This window comes from Pteropus medius, unplaced genomic scaffold, assembly GCF_902729225.1.
Source record: "Pteropus medius unplaced genomic scaffold, Ma_sr-lr_union100, whole genome shotgun sequence".
Lineage (NCBI taxonomy): Eukaryota > Metazoa > Chordata > Mammalia > Chiroptera > Pteropodidae > Pteropus > Pteropus medius.
The window spans coordinates 2,325,348-2,351,665 of record NW_024344433.1 but is presented as its reverse complement, the minus strand read 5'-3'; the positions used below and the strand labels follow the sequence as shown (position 1 = coordinate 2,351,665).

Genomic DNA, 26,318 nt, shown 5'->3' with positions numbered 1-26,318 from the left:
ACTCACTCCGTCCACCTAAGAATGAGAATGAGTAAAGCAGGAGGCTCAGACATTTCCTCTTTCCCAGAGCAGAACACTAGGAGGACGGGAAAAGGAATCTTCCCCACCAAATGCGAATAAACACACACACTGAAAGTGTGCACACACTGAAAGGTGACCAAAGGATTTCAAGTCAGACTAAGAAAGCCAAGGTCTGAAAAAAAGAAAAGAAAAAAGAAAAGAAAAAAGAAAAAAACTGCATACCAAAATCTCAAAATAGAACCAAAACCTGCAAATCATACTCAGGAGTGTATTGTGAACCCATGCTGAAGCACCCTGTTGAAAGGTTAATAATTTTCCTACCGAAACTGAATGTGGGTTGTGAAAGAACATTAAAATGAAGAAAATTTCCCCGTGGCTGCTATTTTATTATCACCAAAGCCATCAGGTTTCAGTTTGAGTTATTTGTATTTATTTGTGAAAACAAAGATTAAATAAGTAAAAACATAAACCTCATCCTAATTATTGCTCCAGAGTATATGATTTTAAAGACCCCCCCCCCAAAAAAAAGACCATCGCACACACACTCAAGGCAGAAGTCAAAACAACAGGAGAGAGAGGATGCTGTTATCTCTTTCTATCACTTGAAAAAAATGTATTGTCTCGTGTAAAAGATTAATATTTGTTTGCAGTCTGTGAAAATAATATGAGAATCGATGTGTACATTTAGCTGTTGAAATTTCTGTCTACTGCATGCTCAGGTAGAGAAGTTTTTTTTTTTTTAACTGCTAACTATAATTTTTGTTTTATACTTGCAAGAATGTAGTAACAGCCTTATAATTCAATGTTGAAGGCTTGAAAAAAATGGAATTTAAGTGCTGCTTTAAAAGATCAAATTATGAGCTTTGAGACATTCAGGATCAGCTGGAGCTTGGCTGAAATGTGGGGAGTAGGTACAAAGCTGGGTTTTAACTCAAATGTCTCTCAGATGACAGGAGCAGCTTGCTTTCTGAACTTTTAAAAGAAATCCATTAGATGAAGTAGTTAATCAGAATCTATGGGTGAGCAAAAACTTCTCTTCATGTACAACACAAACATCAGAATGAAAAAAAAAACATGCAAAAAGAGCTTCAGTGGTCTCACATCACCGAACAAACTGTTTTTTTTACCTATTTTGTGTTGCTGGCTTTTGTTATCAGCCCAATCGGCAAATTGTGGCCAATTTTGTCATGGTTTAAGCAGACATTTTGTTCCCAAACTGCTATCAACATTTTAGCTACCAAATACAGTTTATGAGAAATTGAATAAGCCACAATACAAAGAGAAAAGGTAGCTATTCTTACTAAATTAACCCCCTTTTAAGGTAAAAATGACACATACACATAACAGATTTAAACAAAGAATTCTAGCAAATTGAAATTCTGAAACAATCTAATCAGGCTTTCCTGGAAAAAAAGAATAATTACCGATTAACCTACTGACTGGATTTTGAAACCAGCTACACGACATTCCCCGATTCTGACCACCATGACACCATGAAACTTGCTTTTAATGACACGACTTGTCATTTCTATTTCTCATACACACATCAAATATTACTTCGACCCTGCAGAGCAAAATTCTAAAGGAGTCGATCAAATTATGCTAAGGCAAAATAATCGGTTAAGCAGTTATTTACTACTGAAAATAAATGACACCCACGTAGTTCATCTTATATATTAATATTGAAACCAAATGGCAGTCTTATACCGCAAATCATTTCAAAAAAAAAAATAATGAAACTAGTTTAAATGAAAACACAAGGTTTTATTTTATGAAACATTAAATATGAAGATCAAAATGATAGAAAGCTGACAGGGCTTGTTAAAATTTGTTTCTGCTTATTTACAACAATAAATTGAAAATAAAAAAAAGAATGAAAGAATTCTTGCTAAAAATCCAAGAATCAGTCCTCGGAAGAAAAGTAGAATTTCAGACAGAAGACTGAAGAAAACCCCTCTGCTTCCAACCCCACCTCATATTTGAAGGCACAGCAATCTATACAACACTTTTAGACTTTAAAATACCAGCATGCCCACACACTATATCTCAGATTAAACCAAGGAGAAAATGACACATTCTGAAACCATTTTCTAAAGCTTCTTTTCCTGATAACACTCAGGTTCGTACAATCAAATTAATGAGTTTCTAAAAAGCCCAAACAACTCTCCATAAAGACACAGAATTGTTCATAACAGCCTGGAGACCTTTCTAGATTTTTCAGGCAATATTTGGAGCATTTTCATTTACTCGCTTTTTTTCATTTAGAAAAGTTAAGCTGTTTTTACTATGTCTGTTAGAAAGAGGACTACTCAGTGCTTTGGCTAAATTGAGGAACAATTTGAAAAATAGCAGTAGATCAGCCGGGTATTGTCCTAATCTCAAACAATTTAAAAATTAGTTAATTCTTTTTCCCCACATTCTTTGCACAAATATGTATGCTCCTAATCTGTTCATACTGAAAAATTCTTAAAGTAGTAAAGAAAGGAAACACCACAGGGAATGAGAAGACACTGCTCCTGAAAGTGGATTTCTTCATAAAGTAGAGACAGGCAAAAAACAGTGCAAAGAAGTAAAAACCAGTGACAGAATCCAGGGAGAACACTGAAAACAGAATGGATTGACAGGGAAGTTAGCAGGAGGGATTCTGAACCCTGGAGAATAGGCACACCTGTGGTCAGTGCAAAACACTGTCAGTGAGGGAGTTTTGCCTTTGGTAAACTGAAGCGATGACGGTGGCAGGGTAATATCACCTCCTGTCCCAGGTAATGTGTGACACTGTTTAACACCAGACCTAAAGTATGGGATTCAAAATTTACTCTTCATGTTTTCAAGTTCCAAATTTTTTCTACATTACGTGAGTGTTCTGACACTTTAAAGCAAGTAGCCTGAATTATGAAAGAACAAACAAACCAAAAAACTTTGAATGAACACTACAGCTAGAGATGACAGGGCGTAAGAAGACTCTGGTAATCACCTGAATTTGTCACCTTGAGACATTTTCTGTATGAGTGTCTCACCCTGGCGTACCTGCCCTGAACCCATCCAACAAAACCAAATGCTCACACTCAGAGAAGCCTGATTCCCCTCATGCTCGCCGCTCCTTCGAACACACGTCTTCCCGTCCCCCGACGGAAGACCTGGGAGATGGGCATGTTAGTCATCTGGAAAGAGTGAAACATGACATGGTCTTGAAGCACTTTCTTCAGAACCGTTGTCATTCTAAACTCTGTTTCACCACAATTAAAAGGCCATGCTCACGGAACAAATTCAAGTTCACCCTCGGTCATGTCTGTAACCCGGGAATTTCTTAAGAGCAGAGTTGCATATCACAAATGCTTTCATTGAAAACATATTCAAAGCATTAAAAAAAAAAAATTCCTCTTTTTTTGCAAGTATATAAATCAAAATGTGAACTCTTCCACATTAAAAATTAATGTTTTAGTACAATTACTTCACATGTAACTAGCTGACTTGTTCTTCCTTTTTTTCACAAAATGCATTTGTTAACATCAAGATTTTTAAATAGCATTGTTATATTTAGAGGCATTCCTGAGTGCAAGTAAAATAGAGTTTTCCTTCCATTTACTAGATGTACCTTTTTACTCTAAGCCAATCGATCTTGCATAAAATGATGACAACAATTTTGTTAGAGCAATCTCGCTTTGAGGGTTAGAGCAAGTTCAAGTGTAAAATTAGAAAGACCAACCTTTTTTCTTTTTTTAAAGCAAGTAATAATTTCCAGAATCTAGAAATAAGTGTAACTGGGAAAAAATGAGAAAGACAAAGGTGAGAGCAGCCCAGAAACTCAAAATTCTTGACCTGGAAACAAGGTCTCTCGCATTTCATTTTCTATTCTCCACAAAGAAAAAGCAAATAGCTTTCTGGTTCTGCAGTGAAATATGTAACAAGTGGAAGGAATCTGTACTAGAGTAAATACTAACACATCTAAGTGAACACAGAAACAAGAAATGCATTTCTTGTCAGTCTGTCACAGTGACTCTCACTGTGTTGGAGAAACGGTGACAAAGACAGAACCGAGCCTGGATCTGTGACTCGGGTTGTAAGCTCAGGTCAGAGCTCAACAGTCCTCCCGCAATGGGGTCTGTCAGCACGGTTGAGAAGCGCTGTGGACACTCCTGGACCATGAAGAGTGTCGGGTATTTCTGAGTCTAAGTCTTTCATTGATGTTGGCTTGAAAGCTGTTTAATTAGCTGTAGAATGCCAATCTCTTTATCAAAGCCAGCTGAAAACAAAACTGAGAGAAACAGCTTGTGGTTTCACAAAAATGTATTTACATGAAGTATATTTTAAAGGGAGTTCGATCACTAGGCACGATGTCATCTGTGATGTGCGGGTGGACTTGACATTTAAAGATGTCAGAGGCCATCAGATTTACCTCCAATCTATACTTAGTTCAGAGGCGACCACTCCTGTGAACACGTCTTGTTTGGTTGGTTTTCAGCCTAGAAATCTGACAAGGTTTAACTCTTATTTACTGAACACAAACCTTACCCGTGTCCTCTCCTTTGCTTAAGATCGATTAAAAAGAAAGTGGAGCCATGGGTGACAAGTGGAATAATCCCATTTTCACACCCAGTCCCCGGGATGGTGACAGAGGCTGGAGGGCCACAGGGGACAAAGTGCGAGGGAGGGAGCTGTTGATAAACATGGAGTTTCCTGAAACAGGTCTGAATCGAATCTTCGGGCCACCACTGGAAACGACCATTCTGATAAGACGGACTTTCCCTCACTTAACACTTAGAACTGCTGACGACAAGGAAAACCCAGAGTGACACCAAATGTTTTACCACAAGTTAAGCTGTCTCGACAGAAGTCATACGAAGGAGCGATTAAAATCCCAGGTAAATGCCTGCCCTCAGGGGTCTTCAACCAGGAGCTGGCTCAGGCACTTGGTCGGTTTGTTCAGCAACCGAGAATCAGTGACTTATATTTTATCCAAAGACAGATCAGTAAATGGCCACCGTTTGACTATTACAAGAATGTGTATTAATCACTCATTCATTCTCTTCCAAGTATCACTTTCCATCTTGCATAATTTGTTGGGAATGGAAATTAAGCTGTAAGACAAATTCAGATGAAGACGAGCTGTGGCAAAGCCACGTGAAGTGAGTGTTCTGCAGCTGACGGCACCTTGAACCACAGGGCTCTGACAAAGGGAAATGGCCCTCTGCGTGATGTGACAACAAAGTGCATTCAAACTGGAACCCAGCCTTTCCACCTGGTCCACTCTGGGACATGTGGGCAGGGATGACGAGCAGTTAGCAACAACGCAGCTTTTAAAAGATTACAGCAAAGTTTCCTAAAATGGCATTTCTCATCAGTCACTCTCCATAGTTTGCTTTTAAAAAGGTTTCTCCCCAAACACAACTCTTTCATTGCTAACCATTTTGCTGAAAAAAAGAGTAGCACAGTCCGTCCATGTAGCACAGTCGGTCCAACCCAGGAGGGCCCAGCCAGAGAGAATCTCACAGGGGTCCCAGCAGAGCAGCTAGAAAAGAAGGTCACGTGTGGGGGCCTGGGACAGCAGAGGACAACAAGGATCGCCCCTCTCACCTGCTCCTCCATTGTCTTACAGAAAACAGCAACTGATTTATTTCATAAACGCAAAAGCACCTGGGCTTTGAAAATTGATTTTCTTTGTTTACTAATAGTGCTCTCCTTGCCTGTGCCGAGCACCGTTTGAGGAGGTACGAAGACCGCGGAAGCTGGTCTCCAAGGCGGGGTGTTATGAAGGGCTCCCTCTGCCCCTGCAGCACCGGGGAGCTGCTCCTAAGTCTGGGGCCACGTTCTGCCAGCTCCTGTGAACCCCAGACCAAAGTTCTGAGCCAGCACACAGAGGCCTCGGGGACAGCTGGTCAGAAGACTTGCTTCATAGGTTGGTTTTGCAAAGGATCAGTAAAGAAAAGTTACAGCACAACAGTGAAGCGCCTGTGACAGAACTAACCCAGGATGGCCAATTTGGACCGCAAAACAGCACGTGACTCTCCCATTTCAGCACACCGAAGGGACTCCCACACACACTCCCACACACAGTCCGCACCTCCTTCCCACTTGCCTGAGCACCAGCACAGACAAGAAGCCAGTGAGGCCATGCTAGGTCCCGTGTCCCTCGTTCTGTGGCTGCCTTTGCTGTTGCCATTGTGTCAGTCTGGGGACACTGCTAGCATAGCTCTCTTTCTTCTGCTGCTTGTTGCTGGAAATGAGCCCTAATCCTTCAAGAGACAGTGGCAGCACTTGTCAATAAGCACCACCAACTCAGTTTGGTGACAAAGTATGAGTCAGGGGTCCCCAACCCTCAGGGCTGTAGACCGGTACTGGTCATGGCCTGTTAGAGACTGGGCCGTACAGCAGGAGGTGAGCAGTGAGTGAGCAAGCGAAGCTTCATCTGTATTTGCAGCTGCTCCCCAGCGTTAGCATCACTGCCTCAGCTCCACCTCAGATCACCAGGCGTTAGATTCTCATAAGAGCGCCGGTCCCTAATGCCAGAAAGGATGGGGACCACTGAGATAAGCCATCCTTAAAAACATCCTCGTTTACACTTCCCTCAGTGTATTGCCCATTCTGAAATGCGGGTTTTCTTCATCTACTGTTGGTTTGGTGCCTTTGGGATAGGTCTCATGTTCCTTCCAAATATCCGTAGGTCCTTGCCAACCGTCGCACCCTGGGTGACCGTGGGCTCTCAGAACAGTGTAGCTGTTGGTCTCCCTCATCAGCCTTTATTTACATTTTTTTTTCTTAGCATTTAAAAACATTTTCAAAGCATTTAAAAACAAAAACCGAAGGGATTGGGCTCCCAGGCTTCAAGCAGATGGTCTTTCCCAGTACTTATCAAGAAGTGACTTACATTTTCATGAGGATTTATATAGAAGTATAACGTCATAGTTGCACCAATGACCTATGTGTGCTTCTGGCCAGTGATCACTGAAGAGCAAGGTCTGTCCTTAAACCCAGACTCGCCTTGGTTTTCCACGTGGGTCCCCAGACCTTTCCTGTGCCCTTCCTGAGGCGGCCACTACCTCTGGTGCTGCTGGGCACTGTGACCAGGAAGCTGGTGGAGGTGGATGGAGCTGTCCTCTTGATGTGATCGCCCGCACCAGATAGGAGTTCTCTTGTCACTCTGTGGGTTGAAGGGTTGAAAGGTACCCCCTTGTTCCTCTCCCTGGGATGGTAGACTTGTCACCATGCAGCATGTGGGCCTTGTGTTCAGGCTTGCCTCCAGTCGCCGGGTCCCACAGGAAGGAGAGGAGGGCCTCCTGCCCCCAGCACACACTGTTTGGTGCAGAGCTGGCCTGGAATGGCCAGGAACCTGCCCAGCGGGCTCGGAAGTGGCAGGGTGGATGCAGCCTGCCAGGCAGCGAGAGGCAGCTTTCTTGCTTAGAAAGCAGCAGCAACCTCAGGGTCACGGGATCAGCATGACGAGATGAACAGGGCAGGCGACCACCACTCGTGGAGGTAGCATCATGTAACTTAGCGAGCTTGCCTAGCCCTCTGAGGCAGATCTTCTCGTTTTCCTCACTCGGAGAGAAGGGAGACCAGAAAGTCCTAACCTATGGGGTGGCAGCGAGGGAAGAGGAAGCACTGGGGACTCTGTGGGCCCAGCCCACACCTGGCCTCTTTCTCATGCCGCCTTCATTGCCATGCGAGTCAGTGACAACACCCCACAACCCACAGAGACCTTTCTGCACAGGCGTGAGGCCGCGTACCCATGCACCTGGCTGGACCACCGCTTCTCCAGGAACAGAGCCAGCTGATCCTGTTTCGCCAGCTCCGAGCACTGCGGCTGGAGCACCATGGCACTCTGCCTGTGCTCTTGGGACCCTTAGGGTCAAAGAAGTGGCTTGCCATCTCCTGCACACAAGGCCTTTGTAAGCAAAGACGAAACTGTCTTCAGAGCTGGGCGTTTAAGTTCGTGGAAGCGCAGAAGGCCAGCGGACCTAGTTAGGTTCAGCGCTCAAGCACGTCCGCCGGCCCCGGGTTCTCATCAATCACCAGAGCCCCTTGCAGATGGGCCATATGCCTCCAGGAGCAGATTTGCTCTCGGTGCAGGAAGGGAGACTTGCTCACATGAGGTCATGAAATGGCCCAGTCAAGTGGTGGGGGGGCATGGCTGTCTCCCCACCAGGTGGTTCACTCTCCCACTGGCCACAACCACGCCCTGGAATTAGCATCACCCTGACTATTAATTCACTCCTTCATTTCCACTCCACAGTCTGCCCCAGTGACTAGCATGTCCTAGGACGCAGCCCTTCACATCCATGCAGACTCAGAAATCTTTCCAAAAGGTGCTCTGTCAACCATGTCAGCAGGACCTTGAAACAAAACAGAAAAGGAAGACTACACAGAAGTTGTTTATCCAGTTAAGTAACACTTCTCTTTGGAGGTTCATGTGCATATAATCATCATAATCAAGGCTAGAACATTCTGGTACCCCTTTTGCAGGTTCTGCTAAAGGTTCTCATAAGCAGGGATCCAGGAAAATGAGAGGGCTCCTCGGTGCCAGGGGCTCTTGGTGAGCCAGGAGGAGCCACGTCTGTCACACTGGGTCTAGTCAAGGTGTGACGACTGTGCCATAGGGTGTTGGGGTATAGGGGACAGGAAACGAAAGCTATAATGCCAAGGAAGGAAGCCAGCATATTTTCTCAGAAATTAGAAGCTATCAGACTGATTATTCCAGTGCCATAATTAGATAATCTCCTCTGAGTTTGCAGGGTGCCTCCCAGTTCACAGGGGCTTTGTAAACATGGTTCCATCCAAAACTGTGAGGGGCAGCAGGCGGGGCAGCAGGCGGGGCAGGTGAACTCAGGCCCGTTCATCTGTTTTTTTGTTTAACAGACGTTTTTATAGACAGAAAGACTCAGGGAAATGGCTGCTTAGACCAGGCACAGTGAGAGAACCCACACTGAGGTCTGAGGCCTCCCAGGCCATCCCAGATGTGCCACGGGGTCAGTAGAGGAGGTATTGCCCTGTAAGACACACACCGGCCTCAGGACAGAAGGGGAGCGGGCCCAGAATTGGGTTAGAGGCCAAGGAGCTGGCTTCTTGCACTGAGCTCTGACAAAGCTCTCAGGCTTGGCTGTCTGGTCTAGCATCCAAGTCCCCATGTTGCGCATGTAACAGGCCCTTCATGGTGATAACTAACTCACCGCTCCTGTGCTAATAGTCCCAAGACTATGCATCCCTGGGGACTGTAAAGACACAGAATACTACCAGCCACCACCGAAACTTGGGCATGATTAGCAAGCTACTTCACATGAGTAAAAAGATGAGCATTTGAAGACACGCACGCACGTAATCAGGTTTTCGGGCCCGCCCTCAGTGTCACAGCGCCGTGAGCCAGCGAACTCCGGAGTCGAGAGCAGAATACCCTGTGTAGCAGGGATGGAGGGAAGGAGAAAGGGACACCAGCTTTCCTTTCCTCTCCTGGGAAAGACGATCTGGGCCAAGCCCACTTTAGGCATCCTAGACCCTGAGTGTCCTTCCATGGGCCCCTCCACTCTGTCCAGCTCCTAAACCGCTGCCACTCCACCCCTGCCATTCCCTAGAGAGACTGGGAGGCAGACTCTGGGCACTGGGTCACTGGTCAACACAGTCCTGAGGCCTCGTTTGGGGCCAAACTGTTGGGCGGCAGTTGGGGAGAGATGTTTGGAGACAGGCCTCTCCCACCCCCAAGCAGCTTACAAGATCTGTCCCAGCGGAGCGCATAGACTGCCCCTGTGTCCAGGGTGTCCTCTTGCATGGCCTGTAGTCCCACTCTGGGGCACAGATGACCAACGTAAGAGTTGTGTTTCTATCATTTGCTGCTTCCCTGGACCTTCTTTTCTTCCTGTAGACTAATATATCAAGGGCGGTTTCACTGTTTAATTCATGGCTTCTTTGAGAAAAAAAAAAATAGAAGCGATTTATGTACATTGTTTAAAAAATGCAGAGAAAGACATGGATGAGAGAGTGAAACAAAGAAGGAAGGGGGGTTGGGAGGAGTCTGAGGGGGAGGCGGCCCCATCCAGAGCGCCCGCAGGAGCGCAGCCTTGGCTTTCATTCCTGAGGGTTTTAGAAAAGCAGTTGGAGAAATTAAAGGGAGGGAGCTTTGGTCACAGACTCACGGTTTTTATGGAACCTGGTCCTTTCACGATGGGAGAAGCCCTTCCTGCCTTGCCATAAAACTACCCGCTTGCCTACCTAGAATTGTGGCCGGCCGCCAGGACGGTGGGTCCGTGTGCGAAGCCAGTAGGACTTCTCTCAGGACTGCAGGTGCCACTGGAAAGTCCTGGTGCGGGATAAACCTCTGCCTGCAGGGCGAGGACAAGCCCTAGGGGGAACCCAGGGAGGCAGCTGGCAGGGGCCATTTGTAGGCACTTTAATAAAACTATTGTTCTCATGGAAAACGTTTCGATAGTAATGACTGATCTGCTATTTACTTGAAAATCTGTAAATTATTGGAAAGTCAAAAAGATTGTAATTGAATAAAATGAAAGATACCCCCACTATGCCGGTGTGTGCAATTCCCAGTTGGGGCTCTCACGACCACCGCGCAGTGATGGAGGCTGTCGCAGCGCCACTGACCTCCAAGTTCAGGATGCCACTGTCTTAACTTCGGGAACAGAGGTGTAGAGGGGCCACCCAGCTGTCCAGCAGCTCCACACCCAGGGGCTGCCCCAACTGGCCTGTGGCTTGGAGGGTGCCCTGAACAAATTCACTGCTGCCCTTCGGGCCAGCAACAGGCCCTGGCCCAATGCTCCACCAGCACACACCCCGTTGCCAGTTCTTCCTGCTCAGTCGCTTTTCACTGTCACCTTCTTTGCAATGTCCCTGGAACTGGTCTACCAGTTTTTCATTTTCCTGATAAGCCCCTTCCATACTCTGATGAACACATCCCCATTTGGAAGTTTATTTCTAATATTAAATCCCAGGACATCATCTTCCCTTGGTTTCACCCCATTACGCTCGTTACCCTTTGTACCTGCTAAACCCTTTTTTTCCTCCAGGGTATCAGTCACCTTCACACATGTGACAGTGATACTCTTTTCCCCGCCCAAGCTCCACATATTTCTCCCTCAAGCCTCCAAACACAGACTGTTCTCGGTGACCCGCTGCAGTCACTTGGGTTCTGCCTTTCTTTTCCATTCATGTAAGTGCTCCCAACTGAACGTAGGTGGCCCACTTCTGTTTTTTATTTATTTATTTTTTTAGGCGAGGCAACCCTTGGTCGACCGCACAGATTGCAAGGACCTCGTAAGCTTACAATCCCTTATTTTTTTATTTTTTACGCCTACAGCACCTGGTCTTCCTAGGTGGTCTCCCATCCAAGTACTAACCAGATCCGACCCTGCTTAGCTTCCGAGATCAGACGAGATCAGGCTTGTTCAGGGTGGCATGGCCACAGACAGGTGGCCCATTTCTGAAGGAGCTCGGAATCAGGTAAACCCATCAGACTGGAAAATACAGCGAAGCCTACCATTCCCAGGCAGTTGAAGTGCAAAACTAACCACAGAAATAGCCTGGAACCACTTGACATTGAAGGTGATGATTCAGCATTCCCACTGGGGCATGTTGTCACCTATGATAAACCCACCAGCCGCATTGCCTGTCACTCGTGCTGGATTTTTCAGAGTGGCGTCTACTTGGGCGATGGTGGGGTTGAGCATCCATTGGCTCCCCACAGGATGCATTTTAGAAAGTGAAAGGCAAGCAGGCTTTTGAGCTGTAGTGCTCGCCGCCTCATTTGGAAAGAAAAAGTATGTCATGCTTTTGTTTCAGTGAGATGCTTGCCTCACATGTTAGGCATTTGTGGTCCCCTGCTCATGCAATTTCTTCATTCTGTTGTGGCTCCACCCAGAATGATTGCTGCTGGTCCTGGGCACACTGTGTGACAATAAAACCCTGCGCAGTGTGGTGCTCGCTGTCAGGGGGCAGGCACGTGGAGCACCAGCAGGGCAGCAGCTGGTTTGGACTCCAGCACGGCTCACGTGAATTCCCACGAGAACACACACTATCAAATGGAGCTGCAGAGGTGGTTTGAAGATGGAGTGAAAGATGAAGGCTGCCACAGCAAAGTTTGGGGAATTATATCCCAAGGCCACGAGTGGTTGTTGAAAATCGTTGCATATGGGCTGAGCTCCTGAGCCAATTTAAACCACTCACGAAGGTCGTGTGGATGACTGTCTCACACAGCCTCTTCGCAGAATGGCACACTAAGAGGAGTAGATGTAACTATGTGTGCGGCAAGGCTGTGAGGCTCAGGTGGACCATGTCACACCCTAAGCTCACTTGCAGCGGCAGTGTCCACATGCCAAGAGAGCCATGCTACCACTTGCAGAGCCAGTAGCTGCAAACTGCCACCAGGAGCCACTTTGGTTTCAAACTGGATTTTCCCATGAAACGAAAGCCCTCCATCTAATGGCATCTGTGGTCACGGGGCTCAGTGGGACCAGCACCAGGTCTGGACTGTCCCCGGAGATGCACTGTCTGACACAGGAACCGTCTAGACTAAAGGCTGCAGGATCAAAATGCCCTTGTGCAGGCCTTTATCTCGAAGTCAGTCTAATCGATGATATGTTTGCTTCAAATGAGAAGCAATGACCATTCGGGTGGGGGGTGGGCCACAGAGGGCTCCATCCTCACTCTGGGTGGTGCACACACCCTCCGGCCTCAACTCCTGGATCTCTGAAATTAATCTGCACACCACGGGGCTCCTGGGTCTTTTGCCCTATGATTTCTACAATTCCTTACAGATCCCACCAGCATCTAACTTTATTATATGTAGGAATTCAAATGTCTGTCTCCATTCCCTGCAGGCACATTGTTTCACTGTGGCAAAATATACATAACATAGCATTTACCATTTTAAGCATTTTTTCTTTCTCTTTTTTTATTTTATTAAATGTACTGGGGTGACATCGGTTAATAAAATTATATAGGTTTCAAGTGTACAACTCTATAATACATCATCTGTACATTGCATTGTTTAATCACTTTTTAAGCCTACAATTTAAAGGCATCAAACACAATCAGTCACGAAGCTGGATAACTGTCACCACCATCCAGCTCCAGAGCATTCTTATCAGCCCAAACAGAAAGTCTGCCCCGTTAGACACTCATTTCCCCTCCCACCCCACTCCTGCCCCTGGGGACCTCGATCACACTTGCTTTCTCTTTGGATTTGACTACCCTAGATATCTCGTATAATTAGAATGACATATTTTGTTATATTCAACACATCATCGGCATTGTCCGGACGGAGCAGTATTGTTTCTTTGATGCAGGGTCCCCCTTTTCTGTCCTGCTCTGGGTAAGTCATATGAAAACACAGTTGGCCTGAACAAGTCTTTCACAGGTTTGCAAGTGGAGGTCAAGTCCAAACATGTAATTGCACATAAAGCACATGAGAAACGACAGGGCTTGCTGTTTTGGTTTGGTAAAAGACACACTTTTAGAACTGGTATTTTAAAAGTCATTTCAGTAGTAAAGTGAGCTAGGCTGCTGTCTCCCACCCCTGAGAATACGCTGCACTCAAGTCTTTTCTCGCCACTGAGCGAAGTTACAGGAAACAACAGGAAACCCACTGCGGACCCCGCGTTGGTCCCCGGTGACCGTAAGCAGAAAATACAGTGAGTAACTCCCTTGAGGATAGGGACTGAACTTGATCGTTTAGTGTTCAAAAACTAAACAGGAACAAACAAAAAAGAGAGGGAAGAGAGAAAAAGAAAATGTTTTTTTTTGTGTGTGTGTGGATAGAAAAGGCAAGTTTTTGTTTTAAAATTCATCTGTTAATACCGAGAAGTGTTGATAAAGGTAGTGTCGTGTCACTTGTTTGTGACTAAGAACTGCAAGCATCTAGCTGATTTTCTTGACTTGTATACTACAAGATGAGCTGTAGCATCACAGAAAAATTAATGGCATAGGCAAGCAAATACAAAATACATATTTCATAGGTAAGCTTACATAAAATATTAGTAGGTAAGCATGTATGAAATACTAGTGTCATGCAGTAGGTATGAGTATGAAGGCAAAAATTACTGACCCAGGATTAATGAGCACTGTTTACTATATCACAGCACAACAAAACATGTGAGTGGTTATATGACAGGGCTAATCTGAAATATAATTCTACATCATTTTTACCTTAGATTTGAAAAAGCCCGATGTTGACAAAAATGGTTAAAGCTGACCAGAAAAGAAAAAATGAAAGTCACACGCTGAATTTTCATTTAGAACTGGGCAAATGTCAGTGAGTTTTCATTTCTGCACTCCCTCTTTTTAGGGTTATTGCACAATATCCTTTTTTGACATTGAAAAGAAATTGAGATTAATCAACTAGTAGTATTCCTCTTTTTTAAAAAAAGTCTCAGATAGCTCGTATATATACATTAGCTATATAAAATATACAACATATAAGATATATAATATTATTCCAATAACCAAGGAGATTTATTAACAGATTTCCCAGGAAAAGGGAAAAAGCCAAGCAAATTCTTGACTGGGCATAATTTGCTTTAGGCTCTCTTGGTTATCTGGAGGGAGAGGTTAGGAAGGGTATATATTTATATATATTTACAGAAGAGAATGGATTTTCCAGACTGACGACCAAACACTGAAGCTCTAAAATTACACCACCGAGGTCCCTACTGCTTCCTCCTGTGGACAAAACCCAGCAACAACCCTGTTCGGCCCAAATGAATGCTGTTTGGGGCTGGGCAGGCAGCTGGCCACACCAGGGCCCGGCTCTGAGTCCACGCCCGCTTGCCACGAAGGATTTTGTAATCACCCAGTCACTAGACCACACACCAAGCAAGGAGTGATCACTTAACAGAGAGAAAATGACTCTGTTTAAAGTGAAAACATCGTCGACATTGGCCTAAGGCTGGTAAAATGACCTTCAGAAAAATTTCAAACTGAAACAGATCAAATTTGTTTTCAATCCCTCCAAAAATGCAAAGTGTCGCAGGTTGCACTGCGCCCATGAGGAAATCCCAAACTCACTGATTGAAACCCCAAAACTTAACAGCAGGGCCCTTGAGAATGGTGCTTAGTCCTGTCACCTTTGCTTGTAACAGTGGCCACACTGTCATGTCCCAATGACAGAAGCCAGGCATGTATGACTTCGAGGACCCTGAGGTGGGTGTTTTATTTCACACACACCCTTTGCCATGAAGTGTCGTGGCCGAGTGGGAGTAAGCATGCTCCAAAGACACCAGTGGATCATAGTTTCAGCTCCCGTTAGCCTGTGAAAGCCACAGTGGGGGCCGCAGGTCTGAACCGACTGCGGGAGAAGGCAGAGGGACGATGCTCTAGGCCCTGGCAATGTGGGCGCAGTCTCGTCTAATGAGTAAGACTGAAATCAGTGAAAATGCTCAGCATTCAAGAGCAGGGTGACTTATCTGCTCCGTAACCACGGAGCTCAGCCATCTAAGAAAAGACAACGATTCATGAAAACTGAGTCCAAATAGACAAAAGTAGCCCAACGCTTTGGGCAGAACATTTAAACCTGACTTGACTTTTGGGCTTTCATCTGGATCCATTCACAGACTGGGCAGGGGTCTAGCCCAGGAAGCATTTAGATGCTTCCTTGCTGGATTATTCCATATACTGACAGGCCTGACTTCGGTGGATACACTTCCTGACTCTGAAAAGAAAATAAAATGTTAAAAATCGGAATGAATGTCAAATGTCTACATGCTCAATCCTGGAAGGCGCCATGTGCTGGTGAAGTCTGTGCCCCCAGGAACAAGGACCACTGCGTCCCGAAGACAAGGCGGTCCGTTCTGCGAGCCTCAGGCTTCTCTCAGCTCTGCCATACAAGGTTCTTCATGCAGGGAGTCAGCATGAGAACTGTGCCCTCTGGGACCTCTGTTCTAGCACCAGGTGAATGCTCGCACACCTGACGTAGCCAGGTCTCCCCAACACAGGGCTGGAACCAGAAAAGATGGGATGTACACTCCATGGACCCCCACTGTGCCAAGGGCTTTGCCCTTCTCCGGTGCAGACAGCAGAGGAGTGGCTGATCCACTCTCTGCCACTTCTGATACTAACAACAGCAACAGTTCGAAATGGCCTGGGCCCCAGGGTAGGGTCCACTTGCTCAGCCACCTCACTCCCTGTCGCTCCTGCCCAGGCCCACGCTCCCGCGGCCACCATGGCTCTACTTTCCCCTTCTAGTTCCCAGCGCTGAGTTTCACTCAGTAATAAACACAAGAACAAAAAAGACAGAGGGCGCCTGGGACAGGGCCCTGTCTGGGGTTGTGTGGGCATCAGCCGTGGGCCCAGGTTTAACAAGAACAAAGACTGGGAATTTTGATGACTCGGGTGGGTGAGAACTCCAAGCCTTGTGATGGTGGAGGGGATAGTTGGTGTATCTCTAGAGAGGGCAGGCTCCCTTTGTCCCCAGCTCCCTGTCTAGGGCCTTGGGTACACTCCAGAGCCGAGCCCTGCTCTGTCCCCAGCCCTTCTATTTCCTCAGCTCCCCCTTCCTGAAACTCTGCACCCCTGGTTCCTGCCCGGTACCCTTACTACGAGAAATCCAAGGAGGTGGTACCACAGTGGGGACAAAGGCAAAGGCTGGGGGCCTAAGACTGCAGACCTGGTTCTGTGAGCCCTCACATAGGAGGCTGTGAGGACGGAACAGCCCTCCAGTACAGCATCAGAGCAACCGCGGTGTCATCACGCAAGACTGACTACACTCCTCAGATGGCACATCCCAGGCTTCCCCTCCTAGCTGTTGGCATCCTGCACCCAGCTCGCACCAGCCAAGATGTGCTGGGCCCAGGCCTGGGAAGGCAGGGTTGCTTTTAGGTTCTTGCCTGTGTTCTTGTCATTTTGTCATAGGTCATGAAACCAAGTATCGGCTGCAGTGATTATGAAAGTCATTCCTTTCACAAAAGAGAATAAGATTCAGATTTCCATACCTTGTTCAAATGTCAAATGGCAACAGACCAGGGTTTAGCTAATTAACTGCCTAAACATAAATAAAGGTTTGCAAGTTCTTAGTAAATCGTTTGCTCCTGGTTCTTACACACACACACACACACACACACACACACACACACACACACTAAAACAGCCTTGTGTACTCAGCATGGGGAGCAAAGAAGAAAATACATTTTCCATAGGAATGGACTTATTTCCACCCTCTTAAAATTCTACAGCTTGGTTCAGGACAAATAAAGAGGAAATTACCGGAATATCTAAGCAGGCCCTCTGGTCCTGAACCCAGCGGGAGACAAGCAGCTAAAGAGCAGACACAGGCAGCTTCCCCATTTCTTTGCTAACATCACCACCTACAGGGATGGCTTTGAACAGGGTGGCTCGGGGTGGCCCCAGAGCCCTACAAGAAAAACCGCCTTTAGAACAATTGCACCACATTTTTTTCGACTTCCTGTTTATTAGTATTTTATCTAAGAGCAGAGCAAAAGTCTGTATAAACGGGGGAAAGAAAACAAAGCACGCACTACAGTGCCCTCACACAGCATCGTTCCAAATGCTACCTAATTTTGATTTTTTTTTTTAATCGAACCCACTTCATGTCTTTAAATGTCTTTGGTGACAGAGGTTAAGGTGAAATAAAGAAATTCATTATATTTTAAAAATTACATATATACATTTTTTAATTTTAAGTGGGCTTTTTTCTACACATCTGCATGACAGTATTCATTTCTAATGGGGAAAAGTGAAAATATTTTATCAGCAGGATTTTGCATTTTGCTAGACGTGCCCACAAAAGCAATGAAAATACAAGTCTCCCATAATATCTGTTGCTGAGCTTGGTTGCGTTGGAGGAGAATGAGGAGGCGAAGGCCATTCCCGGACGCAGAGGTGGACAAAGCGCTGTCCCCTGTGTTTTTCTTCATAGTAGTAGGACCCCAGCTTGGGTCACTCCAACTGAGACAGGAGGCCATTGCTGAATCACGGGTGACTTCTGTGAACCCCGCCCTTCTTCCTTAACCCGACCCCACGTTATTCTCTGGGCTTTTTCCCTACCCACACTTTGCACAAGGCTCAGGACCAATGAGACCGAGGTAACAGTGACTGAATGGCCACAGAACTTACAACTCGATGGCCACATTTCTCTGGAGAACGGCCTGGAGTGTACAGTCTGTCTCTGTGGGTGTGTGTCCATCAGAGGCCCAGCTCCATGGATTCCTTCTCTATTTTCCTCTTGTCCTAAACGTCACAGAGTCTTTCATTTTGAATAATTCTAAAATTATGTCTTCTCTACTCAAGGGATCATCGACTCAGGGAACTGCCCAAGATTTTTTTCTATGTGCCAATTATCAGGAATTTTATGATTATTTGCCCTCCGTTTCTGGTTCTTTTGTGACATTGGCATGTACAGCCTTGCCTAGGTATTCCTGACACCCATAACCTCGTTCATGTGACAATGAGGACAAATAAGAAGAGGTCTCCTCTTGCATAGGGTCACAAGATGCACGACTGGCAAACAGGATGACCTTTACGTGATACATTTCCGCTGGGGGAGGACCTACTCCTTGGGCCCAGAGTAGACAAAACATTTCGTCAGTATCGGAAAGTGTTTTTGAAGCAATTCATTGGCTCTAGCTAAACAACACGCAGACAAAAATCAGAAAGACAGAACTCCTGCGTCTGCTTCACCAACAGAAAATGTGGATGCGTCACTTAGGAAAGTCCTCCACAAACACGAAAGATAGCTCTCTGGGCCAGTGAGGAAGGAGCTGGACACCTGGCACCGGGAGCCAGAGTGGCAGGGAGGGAGGTGGGAAAAGCGAGGGCAGACAGTCTGTGCACAGGAGCTGCCTTGCCTCCAGCTTCACACTGGGCTTGGGAATAATGGACATGATGCTCGATTTATGAGGGGCTACCTTGGAAGCCGCTGAGGTCCCAGCCAGCCTCCAAGACAGTAGCTGCTGGGATAAGTCATACATCGGTGGCTACTCGGATATCAAGAAATGGCTCCTTTTGCTCACCAATAAGTTTGCATTTAGCAAGTCACCTGTGTCACTGAGTAACACCTCCTGGACGTCTGCGGTTTGCTTCCCTGCATCCCATTCTCACTCCCAGGAGAAGAGTGAAGATAAGGCAGGTAAACCCGTCAGCACACTGCAGTCCTGTCCCCAGTGACTGGCTCAGGGGTAGACACATGACCTCAGCTCATCCAAGCAGACTGAATCTCAGTGCTTTGCAGAGAATGCTGGGACAAAAGCTCTTTTCTGTTGGATTCGGATGGGGAAGGGCTGCTGGCAGCCACCTCGAGACCATGAGTCTTGAGTCTGTTTGAGAAGGGAGTCAAAACAGAAAATGAGCCACAGGGAGCAGAAGGAGACTGACCTGTCTTGGCTTCCTATGGGCAGAGTCCATGCCAACCCCATTCCGAGATTGTTTTCTTACATGAGATGATGGCAAGTTCTGGATTTGGCTTAAGCCACTCTGAATTGGGCTTTCTGTCACTTTTAACCAAAAGACTTCCAACTAAATCAGAAATGCCTCTGCAATCCTAGGCTATCCTCCCCTAACGGGGAGGGTCCACAGAACGTGGGCCCTTCGTGATGTACCTGGTGTCATTCAACAATCATCTCACTTAACTAGACACAGAAACGTGCCCCAGAAGTCCCCATAAAACCCAGCGGAGAGCAGTTCTGTTAGCGCCTCTGCCCTCAGCGAGATGACACCCTGCTCAGCGATGGCCCTCAGCCACCCAGGGCACCTCAGAGACACCTGTATAAAGAAAAGTAAAGCAGATGAGAACGCATATGGGAGATAATAGAAGGCCAGGTGAAGTGGTTTGTTGAAAGAGTGAAGGCCAAGGAACGACAAGGGACTAGCTGATACCATCATTAGACTTCTATTTTCAACATCGTTTCTCATTCAACCATTTTGTAAAGCGCCGATCCTTTCTGCCCCAGGAATTTTCTTTTCTTTTAGGCCCAATATTCTTTGCTATGGAATCTAACCAAGTAGGAGAGAAGATAACACTTGATGAGCTCAACACATAAAGGCTCTTGATTTTCATTTTATAACAAATCATGCTTATAGGTTTCTTGGCATCGTTGCTTTCTCACTGAGGTTCAGAATCGCTCAGCATAATAAGGGCTTTCAAAGGCGCTCACACATTCTAAACTCCGAAATGACAAGAAATGGTAATCCAACTTCTATCGAACTATATATTTTTCAAATGTTCTTTTTACTGTACCCTTCGATCCGCTTCACAGACACAATCCTAATAGGAAGGGCATCTGCTGAGGCTTGACATCTGCCCTCTCCTGATCTTGTGTTCATTCATCATCATGCAGCCCTGAGTACCCATAGAAAGGGCTGTGACATTGAACCTAGAGTCTAATGTGACACCAAGATCCACCTGAGCCAAAGACCAGGGAAAGAACCCACACTAACCTACCATTGACGGTGGCTAAAGAGCTGAAGAAAGCCAGTGGCACTGACTCCAGTGGCCAAGTCAGACCGGGCAGCCCACCAGAGCCGGAGGCTGCCCCGCCACTGCTGCCCGTGGGCTTCGCCGCTCCCAGCCTGTTTGGTCTATGAATGGATTCTGATCCTGGAAACCTCAGTTCAGCCTCTCTTCACTTCCCAGGGAAATATCAGGGGTGCCACACCCCCTGGCTGCAAGCCTCTGTTCGGCTCTGGGACACACCATGTCCCGCTGAAATCTCAACCCCCTCACCCCAATCCCACCCCCTCCCCTGGTGGAACTAACTCCATGGGTGTGGACTCTGAACTCCTTGGAGGCCAGATTGTCCTCTCTCACTTCACATGTGAGGGGAGCTGCTCTCTGTCCAATCAGATCAGAGCCTGTGGCCTTGTCTCCAGACAGAATTCCAACTTCCTGGTCCATCAGGGTCCACCTGCCCCTCCAGGAGAGAGCATTGACATAATGAGAAGGAAGAATCTCCCTTCGTCTCGCCAGTGCTGTTGGGTGTCTACAAGCCCTTCGCCAAGCCTCTTTCTGGTTCCCAGTCCTGGGCCCTCCCGCTGGCTCAGAGCTCAGGGCTGGCCATAGCAGTCCCCCTCCAGCATTGCTTTGGCCATGGAGGTCCCCTGTGCCTCCAACACTGAATTCAAATTCTCTGCCCAGGTTGAGAAAGACCCCATGGCTTGCTTCTATCCTAGCTATGCAACATTTTTTCCCTCCCACCCATCTACCCATGATTTTATTCAAAAAAATACACCGGGCACTTGTATTATGTGCTAGAACTACTGTAACAAAGCACCACACACCAGGGGCTTAAACAGCAGAAATTGATTTTCTCATAATTCTGGACTCTCACAAGGCAGATATCAAGGTGTTGGAAAGTTTAGTTTCTTCTGAGGACTCTCTCCTTGGCTGATAAATGGCTGACTTCTCTCTGTGTCTTCACATGGTTGTCCCTATGTATGTGTCTGTGTCCTAATCTCCTCCTCTTATAAGGACATTGGTCATAATGGATTAGCACATACCCGAACGACCTTATCGTAACTTAATTATCTCTTTACAGGCCCTTTCTCCAAAAGCAGTCCCATTCTAAGGTACAGCAGTCCTCTTTTATCCACGGTTTTGCTTTCTGCGACTTCAGTAACCTATGGTCAACTGAGGTCCAAAAATATTAAATGAAAGTTCCAGAAATGAACAATTCACAAGCTTTAAACTGTGTGCCGTTCTGAGTGGCGTGATGAAATCTCACAATGTCCTGTTCCACCCCCTCCAGAACAGGGATCATCACTTTGTCCCCATATCCACCCTGTATATGCTCGCCAACCGTTAGTCACCTTGTAACTGTCATGGTGGCAGTGCTTATGCTTGAGTCACCCCCATTTTACTTAGTAACGGCCTCAAAGCACAAGAATAGTGATGCTGGCGATTCAGATACGCCAACAAGAAGTCACAAAGTGCTTTCTTTAAATGAAAATGTATGTGTGTCTACGAGAAAACAGTGTATATAGAGTTGGTACTGCCTGTAGTTTCAGGCATCCACTGGGGGTCTTGGAATGTATCCCCCATGGATAAGGGGGCCACTGCACTGGGGTTAGGACCACAACAAATTTGGAGTGGGACACAATTGCACCCATCACAAGCACCAGTGAGATGCCATGGTGCAAGACTAGGCGTGGTAGGCGCCAAACCAATCCTTGGTTTTCTATCTAAAAGCCACCGGAGAGCAGGAAGGCCTCTGGCTTCTGCACGGCTTGTCTCTGCGTCTTTCAGGTGAGGACTGCCGAAGTCAGAGGGCTCCAAGACGTGATTTGTCACAGCTCACTGGGAGGCTTCCTAGTTCCAGCAGTGACAGCCCATCAGCACACCCTGAGGAAACAGTCTCCCGAGTGTGGTGATCTTACGTGAGCCCTAATCCACATGTGAGAAGTGACATATTCCTATGTGAGGAAGGAATGGTTTCCTCACCAGCCTTAACCGCATAACACGAGAGTGACATCTAGAGAATGAAAAACAACCAGGGTCCTTTAAACACGATGATCTTCAGGTGCGACCTGGCTGAGCTAAACACCAGCTCCTCCTTGAAGACTCCCGGACATCACAGACACAGCCTTTCAGGTTCTTCTCTTTACCCCCACATGCATCATTCACAGTGTGGCTTAGTGACATGTGCATTCTGGGACCCCCGACAGTCTGGCTTCAAATCCAGGCCCTGCCGCCCACCTGCTGTGTGACCTAGGACACACAGGTTTTACGAATTTTTCTCATCTGTATAACAGGGATCATACAGGACCTCGCTCGTGGAGTATGTGAGGTGAAATGAGATCAGACCGTCCTCATGAGTAACTGGGCCAGAACCTGGCACATATTTGGCCCTCAGGAAGTGGGGGTGTCGATGTCACATTATCTCTCACAACTGTCTGCCCTTCCAAACTGTGAGCTCCCCAAGGACAAGGTCGCTAGCCTTTAGGGTGGCATGGTGCCTGAGTCATAACCCCCTAGGTAATGTTTGTGGAAATAAACACATGTAAGAACCCAAGTGTAAGAACCCAAGTCTAGATTTAAATACTGGTTTTTCCTTCTTTTTACAAAATGCAACCAGAAAAGTAATACAGACCAGTTAAAAATGTTATGTTAACCAAAGAAAGCCACCCCCCTCCCCACCCTGCTGTTGTCTTTCAGACTCATCCATAGGTTTCCAGGGAAAACAACCCCAAAATGCTTGATAGAATTACATGCGTGTAAATTTTCTTCTCTTCGATGTCCCATAAAATAAATACTTTAAAATAAGAAGTGGAATGTGAAAGCCACGCTCATCGTAGTAGAATGAAAAATAGTCCCATCGTGTTCATCCTGGGGCCAAGTGAACAACGACCAAAATTGGTCTCTGACAATTCCTGGAGGACACCCTACTGGCAGCACACTGTCACCTCCTCATGGCCCTCCTGTCCGGTGACAAGGCCAGTCTCAGGGCTATGGCACTCATCTTCTGAGCCTGAGTCACCCCGCTACACACACATTATGATAGTAGTTATATTTGTATTACCTGGTAATTTTTAAAATATATGTAAAAAAATGTATATTATTTGCATGAAACGAGCTCCTACATCATAGAACATAATTCCAGAGTCATTAGTTATTTAGTAAGTTGTAGTGGCTGATGGAGTGCAGATGGAACCCAGAGTCCCTGCGAACGGCCCGGGTTCACAGCCTCCAGGGTGGGGAGAATGTTCCAGAACACGCCCTTTGTCCGCCATCGAGGAGACGAGCCAACTGCCGGCCGAAGACAACAGAAAGGAACACAGCTGCAAAAGGTGTCTACCAGGAGTGCGTCCTCTTTACAGCAGAACACCTGGGACTGAGAGCGAACCTTCTTCATATCAGAAACTTTCGGGGTTATCACCCCAAGGCACTCTGTCACTTCAGACTCAACTAGCCACACATGATAGAACTATAAGCTCATGTGCCTGTCAGGTTCCCATCAACCAGAAATGCCTTGCAGCACCTCAGGGGGACAGATCCAGCAGGGGAAGGGGGGGTCCCCAGGCTCTAGCCATGCCCCCAGACTCCAACCGTGCCCCCAGGCCCAAGCCCTCCTGGGGAGTAGGCATGGGCCACACTGGCCCCAAGTGTTAGGCTGTGGAGCTCTCATGCTGACTCAGACCTGACTCTCAGGGGGAAGAAGCAGCGACTCTTTAAAAGTGATTTAGCCACTTTTCTGACTTCCCCCGTCATACTTGATAGGACCGCATTGAGCCAGGCCCAAAGGTACGGCAGGAGAAAAGGGAGCTGTGTGTCTCCCAGCTGAAAGCCGGGAGCCCACAGGCCTGAGCTCGGGGTGGGGGGTTTGATTCTGGTTCGCACTCATCCCCCACTCCCTCTCCCTGCCCTCCACCTGGCTGTCCCCCTGCCCCGTGGGCGAGTGGGGAGGGCACCACGTGTCCATGGGGGCGTCTGTGGGCGACAGTGACGCTGGGAACCCAGGCCCCACCCACACGGCCGGGTTTCAGTTTCACCATTATGCAAATTGCTTTCCTTACCCACAGCGCCCCACCCAGCCTCACACACTCACTCTACTCTGACGCTGGTGTGCACCCAGGCCAGCCAGGCCCGTGCAGCACATTTTATTTAAAACGCCCAGGTGCAACTTTGAAACAAGATTCTCCTTTCCGAAGGGCAACCCGAATATAAAGTGATGAGTTAGCAGTGGTGTCGGGAATAACAGCGGAGGCACACTCCGAACTCCAACAGAAACGGAGCTTTGAGCAGCCCAGGAACCACACCGCCAGAGGGAAAGGGTCTGTTGTGGAGGTCTGGCCCCTTCAGTGGGTCAAGGGGAGAAAGGCCCCACCACCCGCAGGGGCCTCCTGGGATTTAGGAAAACAAAAGTCTGATTTATATTTAAGTCATATTCTAGAAAATGGGGTGTAGAGTCCTTTTTATCTTCATTATGGATGATTCATTAGTGATTTAACTCAAGTTTTTCGAGGTAACATCCACTCAGACAAAAAAATCCCCAACCAGAGTGTCAGTAAAACTTGGGGGCGGGGGGAAAGCTGCCGCAAAGGCATGCCTTCCTGTACTCTTATGTTAAATAAATTATTCAGGGATATTTTAATGTGAGTTGTAGATCAGAATAATGCTTTAAGCTATAATCAATGTGATTTCACCCATGAGACTCATACTCTGGGTGAACGATGTTGAATGTTTTCCTAAGAGATGCCCAGGGTTTTCCTCCACAGAGACACTGAGGAGGTTCGCAGAACCCTCACTTCTATTTCCCTCACAGACCTGTGTCCTTGGGCCACTAATATTCAGTTTCGTTTTCAAGGTGCATTTGCGGGGTGTGGGAAGCTCACAGCTGCAATGAAGTGACTGATGACTCTATAAATTATCCCAAGTGGAAAGAAAATCTAGTTCATTTATATGAAACTCTTAAAATAATTATGAACTAAACTGCAGGGGGGGTACTTTTATAAGACAAAAACTGCCAAAGAACAGACACTTCTCGGAAAGCCCCGAGCCGAAAGGAACCCCCTAGTGACTTGTCACCAACTAAAGCTGAATCTGACCATGGCTGAGAGTCGTGCCCTTCTGCCTTCATTGTGAGACAACCACAGGTGACAGATGAGGCCTGTGCTTCCTTGGAGGGACTCTGAGCACACTCAGAGGCCATTCCTGCCTCTGTGAGAGGTCATGGGTGTGAGGCCATGGTGTAGGACATCTGTGGCTGCACAGCTGACGTGCCCGGCTATCCACTAATCCCTGCCAGGCGCTGAGTGCCTGAGTCCCCCATGTGTCAGGTTTGGAACCAGGAGACACCACCATTGCAGGTGATAAAACCAAGGCTTTGGAGAATTTAGGGAACTTGCCGTGGTTGGGAAAAAGCCAGAACTCAAGGCATTTGTTTTTGAACCCTGCATACTATTCGTCTTTAGAGGAACAAAACAACCAGATGTACAAGTTCTGCACAACTTCTGACCACCATTTACTCGAGAACGCATTCGCCAGCACAGGTGGACTTCTGGCTGTCAGCCCTCCTGGCCTGCAGGTTAGTTCTGTGCTGTGAGATCGGCGGTCTTGTTTCCATACAGCAGAACCATGTGCTCCAACAGCTCTGTCAATAAAAGTAACCGATGTCTGTGGGGGAAGTGGATCTTGCCTCAGGTCTCACTCTAGTGTCCCGGCCTGCAGAGAGCCTTAGGGTGGAACATGGGACTTGGGGTCTCCTTCCCACTCTGCAGGGGACCCCTGTCCTCTCCTTTCCCTTCCCTTGGAGGAGCTTGGAGACTGTCCCTCCACCACTGTGGGCTGAGGGACAGGAAAAGTGCCCCTTTCATCCCTGTGGGGACATCAGTGGTCTTCACGTAAACATCACAAAACATTG

General features: G+C 47.0%; 1 long non-coding RNA gene and 1 pseudogene across 2 annotated transcripts in view; both read right to left on the bottom strand.

Annotated features, from left to right (window-relative positions):
• The window catches only part of LOC120610284 (uncharacterized), a 107,765-nt gene that overhangs the window by 58,787 nt on the left and 22,660 nt on the right, over positions 1-26,318 (bottom strand). The window lies entirely within an intron of this gene.
• On the bottom strand, positions 11,306-11,424 carry LOC120610341 (uncharacterized; annotated as a pseudogene).